This window comes from Ursus maritimus, unplaced genomic scaffold (genome assembly GCF_017311325.1).
Source record: "Ursus maritimus isolate PB19 unplaced genomic scaffold, ASM1731132v1 scaffold_4, whole genome shotgun sequence".
Taxonomy (NCBI): domain Eukaryota; kingdom Metazoa; phylum Chordata; class Mammalia; order Carnivora; family Ursidae; genus Ursus; species Ursus maritimus.
The window spans coordinates 10,741,116-10,758,540 of NW_024426552.1; the positions used below are offsets into that span (position 1 = coordinate 10,741,116).

At 45.6% G+C, this 17,425-nt stretch overlaps 1 protein-coding gene across 4 annotated transcripts in view; it reads right to left on the bottom strand.

Moving 5' to 3' along the window:
• KCNE2 (potassium voltage-gated channel subfamily E regulatory subunit 2) overlaps positions 1–17,425 on the bottom strand; it is a 166,843-nt gene that overhangs the window by 30,742 nt on the left and 118,676 nt on the right. The gene's annotated exons all lie outside the window — the stretch shown is intronic.

The window sequence follows — 17,425 nt, forward strand, 5'->3', positions numbered from 1 at the left end:
AGCTTGCCATCGATCTGATTTGGCCCTGGAGTGGGGTGGGGGGTGGCCGGGTCTCTTATTACAACTCTGTATTTTAGACCCTAGGGTGAAGAAAATGGACTCAACAACTCGGTATTTTTGACCTGTAGAGAAGAGTCTAGATTTCACTTGAGATGGAAGGGAGGGCGTACAGGAAGGAGGGAGGGAAAGACACGCTCTCTCCTCACAGGTTCTTTTGGGGGGATACTCCTCACCCTCTGACCTCCCCACATGCCCTGGCCTCCACGGTCTGACACGAATGAGACTAGCTCTTCCCTGCTTCTAGGATGGGACAGTCCAATAGACTCTACAACCGTGCCAATCCCTTCGTTTCCGGTACGTCACCTTATTTGCTGCCTGCTTTGGGAAACATAGTGTCCCCCTCCCAATTCATGCATTGAAGCCCTAAACCCCAGTATCTCGGAATGTATTGGCAATGGGGCTTTTAGAGAGGCAATGAAGTTAAAATGCTGCCCTTCAGGGTGGGCCCTAATCCTATTTGACAGTGTCCTCATAAGAAGAAGAAATTTGGACACACATAAAGACACCAGGGTACACGTGTCCAAAGGAAAGTCCATGCTCAGGGACACAGTGAAAGGATGGCCACCTACAAGCCAAGGAGAGAGGTCTCAGAAGAAACCAACCCTGCCGGCACCTTGATCTTGGACATCTAGCCTCCAGAACAGTGTGAAATACATTTCTGATGTTTAAGCCACGTGGTCTGTCGTAGTTTGTATGGAACCCTAGCAATTTAATACACTGTCAAAAGGACAAAGCCCCTGGAACTGTCTCCAAGCTTTTGTTCCTCGTCTATAAATAGAACGATCTGTCTTGCCGGACTCTCGTAAGGGTTAGGTTTGCAGATGACAAGGCGCCTGGAAACACTGGCTGCATAATTGGGAACGTTAGCATTGTTATTACTTTGAGAGATCATCAGTGTCTATATGTTACTTATGGACCCTACAGTGTCCTTTCTAGAATCTCTCTCTAGTGATTTGATGATTTACTACAAAAGAATTTAGTGCTGTTGGCAACCCTGGAGATGTCATCCTCCTTGCGCATTTCCAGGGGGCCCAATCACAGTGTTTGTCGCCCCTACACCAATCCCCTCTTCAGGACTTTACCTCCTCACCAATTTCATAGAAAGTCAGGATTTCACAGTAACCATCGACAAGACAAAGGTTCGTTGAAGGTCTATATAAATTATATCCACAAAGCTATTCACCTTCCTGTCAAACTCTAAGAAATTAGTCAGGTGTGATTTTGCCCTGATATAATCTGTTTTCTTGCCCAAAGAAATACTTTTTTTAAAAGTGCTGGTGATTCTGTCTTCCCTCCTACCTATGCTTTGTGACATGCTTGGGACACAAGGTTTGAGCACTGAGCCTCTTGTGATGTCCTAGGGGCTTCCGGGGACACTGTGACCACATGTAATGATGGGTTACATCCTTCACCAACAGTCTTGGCCGTTGATCTGCATTTAGCTTGCTTGTCTTTGGAAACACTGGACTTTGACCACCTCTGAATTTAAACCTCCAATTCAATACATTCGAATCTCCCCTAGAATTCTCCCACCCGACACTGGTGTGGATCCTGGCCACATACCGCTGCTTTCCCTTAATATCTCTAAATGAAAAGACCCTCTTAGTCCTCAGTGTCTGATGGCCACAGAGTCTCTGCCCGGCTTTGGGACTAATCTTTCTATAAACACTCTGGCCCTGCAAAGTTAGCTCACCTCCGGAGCTATTTCAGCTTCCCCTCTCTGTCTAAGGGAGATGGGAGCAACAAAATAGTTGGTCAATGCTATATTTAATTAATGTTCTTCAACGGTCACAAGATGCTCTCACTCCTGGGTGATAACTTCACCCTCAGGAGTGTAGAGAAGGCAATGGTCATGAAAAGAGAGCTGTCTTCTTTATAGCAGCCATAGCTCTCCGTCTTCGAGAACTACCTCCCTCCAGATCGGACGTCTCTTCCTCCCACTTGGCCCCAGGAAAGCAGCATGCACCTCTCTGCCCGGGGCCAGTTCTCTACCTAAACTCCTGTCTAGTGTCTGTCCCCACCTCGGAGGGCCTTCCCGTCACACCTTGCTTGGTCTCTCCCTCCCCACGCACCAGCTCCCTTCCGACATTACAAAACCATCTTCTCCTGAGCCCCCTGTCTGCCCCAGTGGGCCATTTCTCACAGCCAACATTGTTTTTTTAAAACGTAATTTTTCCATTTGTATTGAGATGTAACTGACATGTCACCTTGTATAAGTTTCAGGTGTACAGCATGATTAATCGATACAGTTACATATCGCATTATGATACCACCAGAGCGTTAGCTAGCGCCTCTCTCGTGTCATACAGTTATCATTTCTCCTTGTGGTGAGAACAGTTAAGATCTCATCGCTCAGCCCCTTTGAACTTTACTATACAGTATTGCTAACTATAATCTCTGTGCTCGGCATTAGATTTCCGGGACTTTTTTATCTACCAGTTGCAAGTTTATACCCTGAAATACTATTTCCCAGTTCCCTCACCCCCGCACCCCCAGCCCCTGGTAAGCACCATTCTACTCTCTGCTTTAACAAGTTCTGAGGTTTTTTGATTCCGTATATAAGTAAGATCATACAGTTTATGTCTTTCTCTGTCGAATTTCGCTTCACAGAACGCCCTCAAGATCCAGCCATATCTCAAATGGCAAGATATCCTCCATTCTCTTGGCTGGATAATATCCCACTGTATATGTCTGCCATGTCTTCATGGCCAAGATCCCTAATCACAGAGTCGTGACCCACCACCATACCTCATAGCCGCGTGTTTGTTCTGAATGTCTGAAGCCTGATTGCCATCCTACCACTCACCAAACGAAATCTCAGTCCTAATGCCAAAGGCTGAGCCCCACGGGGCAAACCTCCGCCCCGGGGAAGGAAGCAGAAGCACCCGGCTACCAGCAGGAGGATGAGATGCCAGGCCAGGCTGAGATGTTCAGTCTCGTGGGAAATCACAGAATCACACGCAGTGACCTTCCAGGCCATCCGCATGGCACCTCTCCCTCTCTGTGACCCACAGCTTCTGCCACCCAGTGTCAGCCCACCCCAATGTGCCAGCCTGCCCCCACTCAACTCCCACCTGCTCCCTCCTCCTCCCCCACCCCTTTCCACACCCATCAGAGACCCCAGAGCCCATGCTACACTGAGCGTCAATGAATACTTAACTCTGGCCAAGCCATTGTGTATTATTCTGTCCTCAGAGCAAACCTACAGGTTAGGTACTATTGCCACCCTCATTGCCATTTCACAGGTGAGAAAACTGAGTCCCAGAGAGAGCAAACTGTACTCGTCCAGGAGTCACTCTTTTAAAAAGTAGGAGTGCTAGAACTCAGTCGCAAGGAGTCTGGCTCCACGGAGCCTGTCCTGCCTCAGGTCTGAGTCTGTTTCCCTCTTCCCATCGGTGTCCGCTCCACTGCATGGCCCTGGGGCAAAGAAGACCCCCCAGCCCAAGGCAACCCTGGACCAGTGGGGCTATCCTCCTGCAGGGAGCTCTGAGAAGTCTGGAGAAGACCTTGACATTGGTGGCTGAGGCCCCTGACTCCTTACTCTCCCTCCTGGATTCTGCTCCATCCCTACTTCTGCCCTGCCCCCAACTCCAAACCAGCTCCACTGCACCTGCTTTTCCTGTTGAGTAGCCTCCATTGGAGAGGAACCGAGTTTTGTCCCCAAAATGCAGAAAAGAGGAGCAGTTATGCCATAGATTTCAAGTGGACTGCCCAGTTTCTATTCTGGCCCCTAACACAGGTTACTGAAACTCTCTGTCCCTGGGACTCCACGTCTGTAAAATGGGGATGATGATAGCACGTCCCTCTCGAGGAGACTGTGCAGATGAAGCAGCACGGTGTGAATGCCGAGTAAGCATCTGCTCTCACTGTTTGTGCTGTGCTCCTAAGGAAATAGCCCTTCTCTTAGAGGCAATATTTTGGTGGGAGGCTCTTAAAGGGAGAAAACACTCAAAGAGCTGAAGAAATACACCTCTCACTGTAGAATTCCAGGCACCCTGGAGGGCCAAGGGTCCTTCCTTGCACCCTCCAAATCATACCACCCACATGCCCTGATTATGCTCGCAGTGCAAGTACTGACCACCAAGCCGGTTTGCGCAAAGTGGCCAATCGCCTCTCATCAACACTGACTCAAAGTCTGCATTAGTTTGATGTGTGCAGGGGAGGTGTCCATGCTGCTTGAAAGAGCTCCGTGGAAGACTCACCTCTGCAGTGGTGACCATTACCCCAGAAAGGCAATGAGGGAGGGGCAGGGCCCAGCCCCCAGCTAGCTTGCTGGGCCTTGCATGAATTCTCTCCACAGAGTGGGGAGCAGGGCAGAGGGGCTGTGCAGAGGGAGAGTGAACAGCCTTGGAGCTCCCCCTCCTTTTTTTCTGCTGTGCACAGTTGGACCTGTTACTGGTCCCGATCACAATGCCTTGTTTATTGATTCTGCAGGCTCAGGACCAGAGCATGATGAATATCACTTTTCCACTGGGGCTAAAGTCACAGGGCCAAAAGACCGAGGCAGTCATCCAGAAAACAAAATTGTTTTTGTCTGAATGTGCCGTTGGAGATACTCTGAAAAACAGGCTTTTCAGGTGATTATGGAACTTAAGCAAAGCCAGGCTCTTGCTTGAATTATTCGCATAATTGCCCTGGTTCTCCAGTGTGCCCATGCAGATGCGGCCTCGCAAATCTCCAGCTCATCTAAGGGAGAATCTGAAGTCAGGCAACGATCGTAATGATGCCGATTTAATAAAGGAAGAACGAGGCTCTGCAGAGCACCCAGCTGTAGCGACAACCTGGTGCTTAAGGACTTGTGTTTAAGGACTCCTTTGGCAGAGGTTTGACGAATGTTTTTATCGCTGGTTGTCCACAATAATCCTGGAAGGAGTAGTTCCCGCCTTGAGGATCATCTTGGTCCCTGAACAAGCTTGTCATCTGGGATGTCTTTCCCTGCTGGGAGATCCCCTGTTCCCCTACTGCTGGGGTGCCCACGGCAGGCAGTTCCTGAGGTCAGCCGTCTGCACTGTGTTGACCAAACTGGCTGCCATCTTGCAAAGTCAGTGTACTTCCTCTGACACGCCTTTCCAGTCCCTGCCTTTGGCTAGCTGAGCAGAGTTACCTGTCCCTGGGGCATCCAGACTATCCAAGCACATGACCACCCCCGCCGAGGCCACAGCCAGGACCCCAGCAGGAAGCAAGCGGCCTGGCAAGATAGGATCATTCAAGGAGGGGATAGTTACAAAGGTATGGGCTGGCTGAGGGGCACCCCAAGGGGTGGGGCAGGAATGCAGCGTTGGCTCTCTCTTGGCTCCTCTATCCACCTGACCAAACGAGGGAAAGAGCGGTCTCTAGAACATGGAACATGAGGGCCATGTGGAGCAGGCCAGCTTGAGAAAAGCTATGAGGGACATAGCCTGCCAAGACCATTTTACAGCGAGGGGCCAGAGAAGTCAGACCAGGTGCCACCCCACTGCCACCTCTGATCTTAGGTTGAGCACCCTGCTAGCTGAACCCAACCAGAAGGCAGAGTCTCTTCCATCCCATCTATGAGCCCATATAGGTCAGGCCCTCAGGGCAGAGAGCAGGGGTGGAGGAGGGTGGGGGTGAATGCAGCAAGGTGAAGAGAGGGATTTTGCAAACACAGAAATCAAAATTCCATCATAAAAAGGAACCCAGCTTGGAAGTTCAGAATTGAATTTCCGTGGGTGTTGTAACCACACCCTACATCCCAACAAGAGTCAGTTGGTATAAAACCTAGAACCTGCTGGCTTGACTAGGCTGGGAGGATACTTTGACTCTGGTTCAGAGAAATCACTCTCTTGAATAGTCACTGAAATGTCAGGAATGGGTCAAAATAAAAATAAGTAGAAAAATAATAAAGAAACAAAGAGCCCCATGACATACATTGTATTCTTATCCTTATTTTAAGTGTAATTTTAACCATGTCATCATTGTGATAATATACAATTTTTTTGAAGTATGCAAAAGAAGTCCATATAGTCAAATTGTGATTTTTAGTTGGATGATTAAGCAAATTTGATTAAAGAAGTTTGTAATCAATGTTTAAATATCAGGGAATTTTTTCATTTGGAAATTCCTAAGTTTTATGTTATTGGTTGGGTAAGCAGTGTTTGGATTTATAGGAGAACAATATTCAATAGGCTTATGAGATTAATAAATTATGCATTAGATGAAGCACACATAGTATTGAATGCTTCTCTTTATGTTCAAAGCCATTGGACGTTTGCAAGGCCGTTCTCATGTGACTATGGACTTCGTCACATGAGGTCCAATCCGAGTCCCTTCATATCTGTGACACGTTCATTGATTCTTCCAGGGATTTCTCATCTCCTAATTCTTTAGCTGCTATACCCTCTTTTTGGTCTCTGATGTGTAACCTAGTTCTTGCCCTGTTATTATTTGGGGGTATGTACGACTTGAGTCCCCAGCTAGACTGTAACCTCTGGGAGACAGGCACTTCTCCAGAAGCAATCTTCATTTCTTTTCCTTTTTCCATTTCTCCAAGCCCAGTGCTAGATACATATTAGGTACTCACTACACGTGTGTTATTTGGTTGGTTGTTTTCAGACATGTGTGGAATGATGCTATCACGCTACAGATAGCCCAATAAACAAGAAGGAGTCAAAGTTGTTGTCAAAGAAGGAGTTAATACAGAGGACCCAAATATGGCCGGCTTGAGTATTAAGTAATGAGAATGTTTTATTGGTACTTCCATAACTTCCATAAACATACTTTCTCAATTCTATGGTGATCTGTGTATCCTTTCCCCACTTCACCATCACCATCATGCACAAACACCCACTCAGCGCCATGGATTTTTTAGGTTCTGGTGTTCTCTAAAGCTGTAGGGCACAACTTCTTATTTTGAGGAGGCTCAAACCTTGTTAACAGAATTCATCTGTTAAGAAAATGTCTGATGAACGTCTACTGTGTGTCTGGCACTGTGCTAGGTCCTGGGAATATAGCAGTGGAAGAGGCAGAGTCCTTGCCCTCTTAGAAGGTCACGATCTAGTCAGTATCTAACAGAACAATACCAAGCAGCCCATGTTCAGTGAGATGTGGGTGACGATAACTGCTCTAGGACTTGAGAAGGAAACCATCGCGGAGTGACAAAGTAGTTGCGAAAGTTCCACGAAAGAGGCGGCGAGGTGGCAGTGTAGACCTTTGCGGATCAAGTAGAGGTGGAGGAGGGAGATGTCCTCTTACTCTGTGGGGACGAACAAGAAAATAAGAGAGGTAGAAGTGGATTTCTGTTTTGGCCATGCTACACAGGAGGCACCATCACCTCAGGGGAACTGCTGAGAGTGAAACTCCGCAGAAGTGATAGGAGCAGACCAGTGATAGGAGCTGACTGAGCGCCATCTTGGAAAGGATGTCAGGGCATCAGGTCCCTGTCAAGGGTCGGGAGTAGATCCACGGGGAGCACACGGACAGCGTGATGTGTTAGGAGTAGTGTTTCTAGTCTCAGACGTTCCTTTCTGCTCACCAGCTCCTTCTCTTCTGTAAATTGGAGCATCCCAAAGTGCGGATGTCAAAATCTGGCCCAGCCAAGGTGGAGGTGGGGTGTGGAGTGGGATGGGAATGGCAGAAATGCCCGAGGCATGGGGAATGCACGAGCAAGGCACTTCTCTGCTTTAGGAAGAATTACTTCTCATGAGCATTCTTGACAGGGGGCAAGCCAAGGGAGGGGGCGGGTGGGTGCCTCCACGCAAAGCATGAGCACTGGAGAAGCAAAAGCTGGGTGGCATGTCACCAGGCAAATGGCCCAGTCACATGTTACAGACTCCCTGCACCCGCATCCGTGCTGAGAGAAGCTGGAGCTTTCCCATGTGTCCCAGAGTGGCACAGAAGTAGCAGAGAGAAAGCGAGCCAACTCTGACCAGGCGGGCCCAGGAGGACACTGTGGTGACATCCATTGCAGGGGACAGGGACCTGACAGGAATGACAGAAGCCCCGGGGTGTGCCAGTGTGTGAGTGCCAGAGGATGATGAGTGGTAACGGGATGCCGGACCTCCCCCTCCCCCACCCGTCCCTCCCCCAGCATAAGAATCCCAGGGGAAGGGGAGAACAGGGCCGTGGAAGGATCTGAGATGACCCTGAGTTCACCGACATTTCAGTTTCCACCACCCGGCAAGACGAGAGCTTGAGATAGAATGCAAAAGCGGTTATTTAGAAATTAAAATAATGAACATCTCTGAGTTTGTGATCTGAGATCTGTGCCACATATTTAAGACCAAAAGGAAAAGTAGAGACACTGAAATAGACACAAGAAAGTAGGACAAAAACCGAAAGAGCGAGGCGATGTCACAGAAGTCAGGGGAGGGAAGAGCCGTCAGCCGTGGGCGGCAGCGTGGGGCACCGCAGAGCGAGTACCCGAAGAACCAGGGAGGAGCCCCGAGGTCCCTTCGTCAGCTGTGAGCACGGAGGCGGTGACCTTCCAGGGCACAGCGGACGCTTCTCTCGACTTGCCCAGCTGTCTCCGTGCGCAGCAAGTCACGCTTCTTGACCTTGAGAGGCTGTGGCCGGCGCATGCGCATGGGCTCTCCTTTGGAGAGGGCTCCCTGATCTGAGGCTGATACAAGTCTCTTCGTGTGCAGCTTTGACCAGACTCAGCATACATATTGAAAAGCAACCATGAAGGGGATTGGGTCTGCTCTTAAGGTCATAGAGAACTTCTAGTCAGCATGACTTCTCTTAACCAGGATAAGCAGCTGCCTTAAATATAACGCTTCAACACGGGAGGAGGCAAGGGGGGTCAGGTATGCTTGGGACAATTGTAAACTCATTGACCCCACACTGTGACCAGGATTGATCACTGTGCTGCAGGCCAGTGACGACACTCAAGTCCAGTGTCAATGAGACACCAGCTGTTTATCTGTCTAACTTTGGGCAAATCACTTACTTCTCTGGGTCTCACTTTTCTCCTCTATAAAAGAACCATTCTGTATTCTCTGAGATTTCCTCTGTTCTCCCCACCATTTTCAGTGTCTGGTCCTTGTCTATTGTTAAGCACAAAGTACTACAACTGTCAATTGGCCAAACCGTAAGGACATGTTTTCCAGTTAGTGTGGATTTGGTGAAATGAACACCACTATACCCCGATGGTGAGAATACGAATCTAGAGGACAATCTGACTATAATATCAAAAGCCTCGAAAAAACAATTGTACCCGTGACTCAGCGATCCCATTTCTAGACATTTATCCAGCAAATAATCATGGACTTGTGAAAAGATATGCAAGGCAAGGATGGATGTTCACAGCTAGGAAAAAATTGGAAACAAATGTCAAACAGTACGAGATGATTACGAAGATTATGATACATTCACCCAATAGAGTACCAAGTATAAAATTATCCATAAAATTATACCGTAGGTGAATATTGTAACAGGAGGAAATGTGTATAATATGACACAGGATGGGGGGAGGTACCATAAGATCTCATCTTTGGAACATTATCTGTTCCACTTATAAGATAAAAAATAAAGAAGGGTGTATTCTCTAAGTGTGAGGGTAGAGGTGGTTTTGATTTTCTTCTTTGTGCTCCTCTGTGTTTCCTAAGTTTTCTGCAATGAATGTGATCTATGTTCGTAATCAGGTTTTTAAACACATCTTTTATAAAGGACATTTTTACCCAGCCCCTCTTCATGTTCTGATGCCAGTTAGTCTCTCAGAAATATGTCAGTAAATCCTTCATCGACAAAGCGTCTTTGTCTCTGCTGGTTCTGAATCTTTTGGAGTGTGGTTTCTCTGGATGTTGGGGAAATTCAGGTGGGTTTTGGTCAGATGGTTGGGATATTTTTGTAGAGAAAGGTGAGAGGAGCTGGAGGTGGTCCCATTTGATTGAAGGACAGAGTTGAAAGAGTTCAGTGGTAGCTCCCTGTCTTCTCTGCACCAGTCATGCAAACAGCCCACTGCCAAGTTCAGCATAAGAATCTCCAGCTCTACAAACAGGGACCAGAGTGGGTGTCTGTCCATCAGGATTATGTAGCCAGTGATATTTTCGTAAACAAATTTAAAAAGCATTATTTCTACATGCCAACCACGGAAGCAGTTGCCCTCTCTGGCAGACTGCCAGCTTTCCCAGCTCCAGAAATCCTGAAGCGTCTCTCCCACTGCCTTCTCTAGGTTGCGGGCAAATCACCAAGGCCAGTCGAGATGCAGGGGCAGAGGAATTAGACCCTATCTCTTCGTGGCAGAGCGACAAGACCACATGCCAGAAGAGAATGCAGGAGGTGACGTCTGTCTCATCTGGGGCAAGGCCTTCTGGAAAGGAACCACTGATGCCTGTGGATATGGGGCTCTGTTGGTCTGGCATGGCCAGGCCTTCTAATTTTTCAGGAGTAGCCTGCAAAAATCTCTATTTTTATCTGAAATCTTTTATTTTTATATTTTCCCCCTATCTCCTTGTGAGAGCACTTGCCCCTTCTTGAAGTGGTAGCCCTTCTCTTTACCCAGATAAAAACAAGTTTTCAACCTTTGGGGGAAAAGGGTCAGAAGGAGAACGCTACTTAGAAAGGGGACGGTGCTGAGGGTAAGAGGAAGATCAAGATGAGGACCCTGGGCAGGAAACCAGGGAGGACCCGGCTTCTGGAGGAGAGAGTGACGAGGCAGGTTGAGGCCGTCCTTGATGAGAAGAGAGGCCATGTCTTCTTTTCTGGAGGGAAGGAAGGAAGAAAAGAGGAGGAGGATTCTCCCAAGTGTCACAACACTTTGTGGTCCCAGATGAAGTCCCAGGCACTGCTTGGGCACTCTTCCAGGACTGGGGGCATCAGACTGGGGTCTTACGTTCTAGCGGGTGGCCCTGTCTTCTCTGTGGGGCCCAGGCATGTGCTGAGAATGCGGCATGAGAAGCTGAGGCCATTGAGGGCCCAGGGGAGCCCCAGGGGTAGGAGGGGCTCTCTGCTATTTCTCATCAGCCTTATAGGGATTCTTTTTTTTTTTTTTTTAAGATTTTTTATTTATTTGACAGAGATAGAGACAGCCAGTGAGAGAGGGAACACAGCAGGGGGAGTGGGAGAGGAAGAAGCAGGCTTCCAGCAGAGGAGCCTGATGTGGGGCTCGATCCCAGAACGTCGGGATCATGCCCTGAGACGAAGGCAGACGCTTAACAACTGCGCCACCCAGGCACCCCCCTATAGGGATTCTTGAGCATGACCTTGCGACGAGGCACCCATGAACAGGGACCATTCTGAGGCTTGGGAGCAGGGACACACAGGAACACTTAACATGATTCTGGGTTGAAGATTAGGGCCGAAGAAGGCCAATGGGGTGAGGTATGAGTGGCTTTGATTATTTTTATTTTATTTTTATTTTTATGTGTATTTATGGTTTTTTTTGTTTTGGGGTTTTTTGTTTTGTTTTGTTTTTGTTTTTGAGTGGTTTTTAAACAATGGCCCCAGGAGAGAGTCAGTGAAGCCCAGGGTGAGGACATGCTCGGGACACAGGCTCCTCTCAGGGGGATGATGAAACAGCTACCACTGAGGCCAGGGGCCACGCCCACCTGCCAGTCCTGCCGCGGGCCAGCATGGTGCCTGCACCCTTGCCCGGCTGGGTGATGGGGCTCCCTGGTCAAGAGACTACGTGGGCCTGTCCCTTTGGGAAAAAAGTCAGCGCCGCAAGCCATCAAATCCCACTTTAAGAAAGTGGCACTGAATTGGTGATGTTAACCAGCTCTTCATTTAAAAAGAGAAATAAAACATGTGGCTTTTGTATTTATTCCAGTTGTTAAGGGCCTGAAGGAAAATTAACAGCCGCAGCTTAACAGAGCCGATTTGATGTTCCCTCGCCATATAACAAGCAAGGGCTTTATGGAAACTCTTGTTTTTTTAAGAGCCTGCTGTGAGAACCAGGCTGTGATGGGACATGCCAGGATTCACAGGGAAGAATGTTAGGATGCATCAGTAAGTGAACAAAAAGGGGTAAACATATACTAAAAAGCAGGAGACCAATTTTTCAGAGCCTACAAATATGAGATAATCCAATCAGCTCGCAATTGGATACCTTATGTAAGAGCATTCAGGAAGTTGCTTCGTTTCTGTGAAATGAGGCATACCTTCCCAAATTTCATTTCCAAACTTAAATTTGAACCTGGAATAAAATTTAATTCCTCACTCACCATGCTATGCATCTGTTGGAAGAAAATTTGAAACAAATTTTCTATTGTACAGCAAAATCAATGCCAATTTATCCTGGTGTTTCTAATCAACATGTCTTATTTTCTCCTCTGTTCCCATAACTTATAATTATTTGTGGTACACTCCAAACAAACCCTTCTGTTCTTCTCCTTAGTGTCTCCTTCTGGCTTGCAATTTATATATGTGGAAGTCACTTGAGAATGGAGATCACTGATATATTACTAAGCAATTTTGGGGGTCTTCAAGACCCCCTGCCATTTTAAAATACGGAGCTCAACCTCTTGGTCTTTCATAGTTCAGGTAGAATATAGTAATGATTAAATTTTTAATGAGAAGGTAAACATGGAGCCATACAGTTTCTCAACTTGGACTTTGAGAAAACAGATCATTGATTTGGTGCCACTGCTGCTCCCTGCTAAAATAATTTCCACAAATGCTGGAGGACTAAAATATTTGGTTCTTGCTCAGAAATCTCATCCAATAATTTGACATTGGCACATTCCCACCTGGGCCTTCAGCATGAGGCTGCCTCTTACCCAGCCCTGACATTCTCCCATTCTTAATCCCTTTGGGGTTGTTTAAAATATATAGGCATATTTTCAGCTTGAAAATATTGAAAACATTTCCAATTAGTTTTTATAATTATTGAGGTTTGAGTTTTGGAGAACAAACTTCTCAAGTGGGCATCAGACCAGGGACGTTCTTGAGAAATCAGCCAGACCTCATGCACCTGAAATGCTGGGGGGCAGAGCTGGGACTGATGCTAAAGTTTCTGTCTACAGCCATCCCAACCCAGAACCTTCCTGTTTGCCTTCATTTCTTCCTTAATCTAAACGATGTAAGTTCAAGGGGGGTAGCAGCCCAAGAACTAAGGATCCAGGCATTCTCCACTATTAATTTAGGCAATTATGTGGTTAAATCAAAAGACAACAGAAAGACCCAGAAAAAACTCACAGCAAGTTAATCCACTGCATATTAGTGACTGGGTTGGAATCTCTTTTTCTCTGGCTGTAGTGGGCCCAGGTGATGTGAATTGGTAATATACTTCGCCATTACAATTGTTCCCAGTGCTGAGTGGAGAAATGTGATTTTGTGGTCTCTCAAGCCACTCAACACCACTGCCTTTTGGCAAACAGAAAAAATGCTTTCCTGCAGCACTCATTTCTATATCCCACTGGACTGAGTTTGCACAACTAAGGGGAAAAGCCCCACAAACTCGTGAGATGCTCACGGTGGTTAGGTTTTCATTCGTCTTCAATCTTTCTCCACTGTATCTCCAAAAATGTCAAAGAGTATTGTGAAATCCTCCAAACAAAACTGATTTTAATTCACTCTGGTCAAAAACAAATAAACATACAGCAATATGGGGGGGTAGGGGGGACAGTAAGGGAAAGGTTGTGAAATAATTATTTTCCATCGTAGGTGGTCACAGCACCCCCAAAGTTAGGGATGCTGCCTGGGAACCACCATCTGAAGATTTATTTATGCGCTTGGACCATGTCAGGAGTAGAAAACAGACTTACAGCTGAAAGGAGGGGCAGATGGAATCTGGTAAGGAGAAAAGGAAGACTGCGTGGAGGAAGCTATATTGGAAATGGCTCTGGGGTAAGATGGCAACAGGTGGAGATGGGGAGTAGGGTTTTAAGAAGATACCATTCTCCAAAAAGGGAACTATGAGTGTGGGGAGCTATTAAAGGATGCTTACACCCTCTCTCTTAATTCAGGCCACCCAAACACCTTTGAGAAGGATCGAGCTTTGTCAGTCATCGCACAACAGTAGAAAAATTAAGCCATCCCTTCCCCATTCCGTCCTCCTTTATTTTCATCCGCATTCAAAAACAAATCGAAGTGATTTCTAAAGAGAAGTTTTAAAAAGAAGTGGTTTAATGCATAAAATATAACTTCAGAGAGATCTAATGTGAACTAAAACCATTTTATAAGACTAAGACAACCCAGTTAGGTTTATTAGCGCAACACTTCCTGGATTTCACTTTGGAAAAGGCTTCTCCGAGCCTGATTGGTTACAGCAACAGGCGGGCGGATATCCGGCCAGGATGTACCCATAGGGCATAGCAACCATAGTCCGTTTTGATTGTTTGATACCAGCCATTAAATATTTTTATAATTGCTATGGATGCCTTCACTGTCTGGGAGTGGCAAGGTTTAAAACAAAACAAAATGAAGGACATTTGAGTTTCAGGAAGTTGAGACGAAACCCCTGTTCCATTACTGACAGTGGGAACTTGAGCTTCCCTTTCCTTCCTTCCCCTTCCTTCTACCCACAATGATACATAACATCTCAGGTAACTCCAACAGCATCAACCAATACCCCCCTCCCCCGACTGGAATGCCAACAGCTTTTCTTGTCCATTGGTCACTTTTCAAGCTGGTGAAAAAAAAGCGAACCAATAAACATAGATACAGTAGGGTCCGTGTCTCCAGAGGTCTTTACCTTTAAGATAAGCTTTCCTGAGTCAGTATTCGGATCCCTTTGTTAGCCCACATTGGCACTGAAATTGGCAAGGCATTGCTACTCTCTTATAAAATATACAATGCCATTAATAAGGAGATAATGTAGCTTCCTCTTATGTCTCTTGAGGTATCAGTTCGTAACCAGGCATCCGGTTCCCCTCTGTATCTTTGTCCTTTCAAGTCTGATAAGGATTGCTCATCAATTATGAACTCCCTCCAGCGATGGGGATGGGGTGGGGGAGGGGGCTCCTTTGCCTCCAAGCCCAGAGAAAAATTCACTACCTGAGAGGGGTTGAGCTGTCTGGGTTGTCAGGTTAGTTTCTTTCATATTATCAAAGAGAATTTTCAAAGCTCAATTTCACAGCCTGTTAAAGTTTTATGGTGATGTCCCCATGTGATGCTTACGTGTTTGCGTTTGCATAAAAAGCCCTTTATATTTTTAGGTATAAAAACTTATAAATGCAGGATAGCCGTCTTGGCATTTTGAAGGACATTCCTGTTAAAAGGGCATTGGATTTCATCTCTTTTGCTCCAGAAAGAAGAAATGGAACCAAAGGGTGGAGTCCACAGGAACAGAATTCTTCTCAAAATTAGTTAGCATTTTCCTTAATAGTTTGAACTGCTGAAAAATGACTGGAACTACTTGCTTCAGAACAGTAGGGCTAGTTACTGGTGCTAGAAGAAGACACCCTTACCACAGTATTTCAAGAGATTGGAGGTCATTCATGAGGGAAGTAAAAAAAAGGAAATTCAGCAGCAAATGATCACTATGGTTCCTTCCAACTCAAAAACCAGTGGGCACTCCCAACTTTGAGGAGTTGATTTATGCTGTTAGGAAGCTGGCCCACTCTCTAGAACCCAGCAAACTTACTATAATACTTTTCTTCTTTTGTTCAAGTCTTCCTTTATTTCTTTTAATGGAGCTTTACAGTTTATGATTTTATTCATATAAATACGAGGTTCTTTGTCTTGGTCTGATTTCTGCTTTCTGAGATTTAAAAGTTATAGTAAAATAAAGGAATCAAATCTCCCTATTTCCACATTTAGAATGAACAAATATTAACTTTTTTTCTTATTTGCTTCTTGTCAATATTTTGGAAGAAAGAAAGAAGAAAGGAAGGAAAGTAGGAAAGGAGGGAGGGGTGAGGAGGGGCAAGCCAAGGAGAGATAATGCTCCTTAAACCACCAAAACCCACCCATCCCTCTTCACATCTCCCTAGAGACTCAAATGTTCACGTATCATTCCATTTCTTTGAAAAGTTTTTTTCTAAATAGATGTGCATCCATTAAAACACACACACACACACACACACACACACACACACACACACACACTATGGTTTGGTACGTTATCTGTATATATCCCATCAATCTGCATCTTGTGTTTATGCTCTACCTTATGTTTTTAACATCTACTAATGCTGCCATATATATCAATTTATTTATTATTTTTAATTGTTACATGGTATTTCATCATAGAGAATACCACATTTGTTTAATTCTTATATTGAGGGATGGTTCAGTCACTTCCTTTTTCCTCTGCCAATACCAAAAACTGTTGCACCAGACACTGTTGTGTACAAGATGTTCCTGACACCGTGCAGGAGGCCGTCTAGCATGTATCCCAAAGCAGAATTTCTAGAACACAGGGTAAACACATTATCCCACATGCCACCAATTTTTTCTCCAAGATGCCTCTACCAATTCACATTTCCGGCAACAATTTATCATTTCTTCTACAACCTTGCCAACAGTCGTGGAGATAGCCTGACTACTAAATTGTACAAATACAATGAGTGAGAAATGGTCTCCCATTTTTTTTTCTCTTTGCCTTCTCTAAGTCTGAGCATCTTTTTGTTTGTTTGTTTCCTTATTTGCTGGCCATTCACATTGCCTTTTCAGACAGTTAATTCATTTTTTCTACTTTTCTTTATTATGTGTTTTGTATACTAATTCCTAGTCTATTAAATGTGTCTCCCGGTCTCTTCTTAATCTTTGCCAATAGAAGTTTATGCTTTTCTGCACAGAATTTTAAAATTTGAAATAGTTAAATATATCTATATTTTTCTTTATTGTTGGGGCTTCATAAATTCTTTTTTTTTTTTTAAGGTTTCCTCTATGCTAAGAACATGTAGCTATTGTCCTTTATTTTCTTTACCAGTTTTTGAAATGTATTTTTCACATGTAGATCTACAACACTTCTGGTGTATGTGTAAAGTCTTTGGTGTGCAGTAGGGATCTAATTGCATTTATACAGCCTTCACTCCCCCCACCCAACTTCCCAATACCATAAGATTTTTCTGGGATTGTTTCTGCCACTCCAGAGCTAGCCTGTCCTCATTTTAGTTGAATGGTCTCTGTAACACATTTTCTTGTGGGCCAGAAGGTGACAAAGTGATACAGTTCCAATCGACTCATACCATGGTACACTTGACAGTACCAAAGTAGAAAGGACATGGAATTATGGTGAATAGTCCTGACATGTCACTTCAGTGGTATGCATACTCTTATCTGCTCGGTTGGCACAGACTCTCTCCTACCTGTACCTAGTGCAGATGTTATGGGTTGAAATGTGTCCCCCCCACTCCCAATTCATATGTTGAAGCCCTAACCCCCAGGACCTAGGAAAGTGACCAAAAATCAGGCCTTTAAAAAGATAATTAAGTTCAAATTGCCTTTGGTAATTTTAGGATGGGCCCTAATCCAATATGACTGGTGTTCATATAAGAAGAGGAAATTTGGACAGATATGG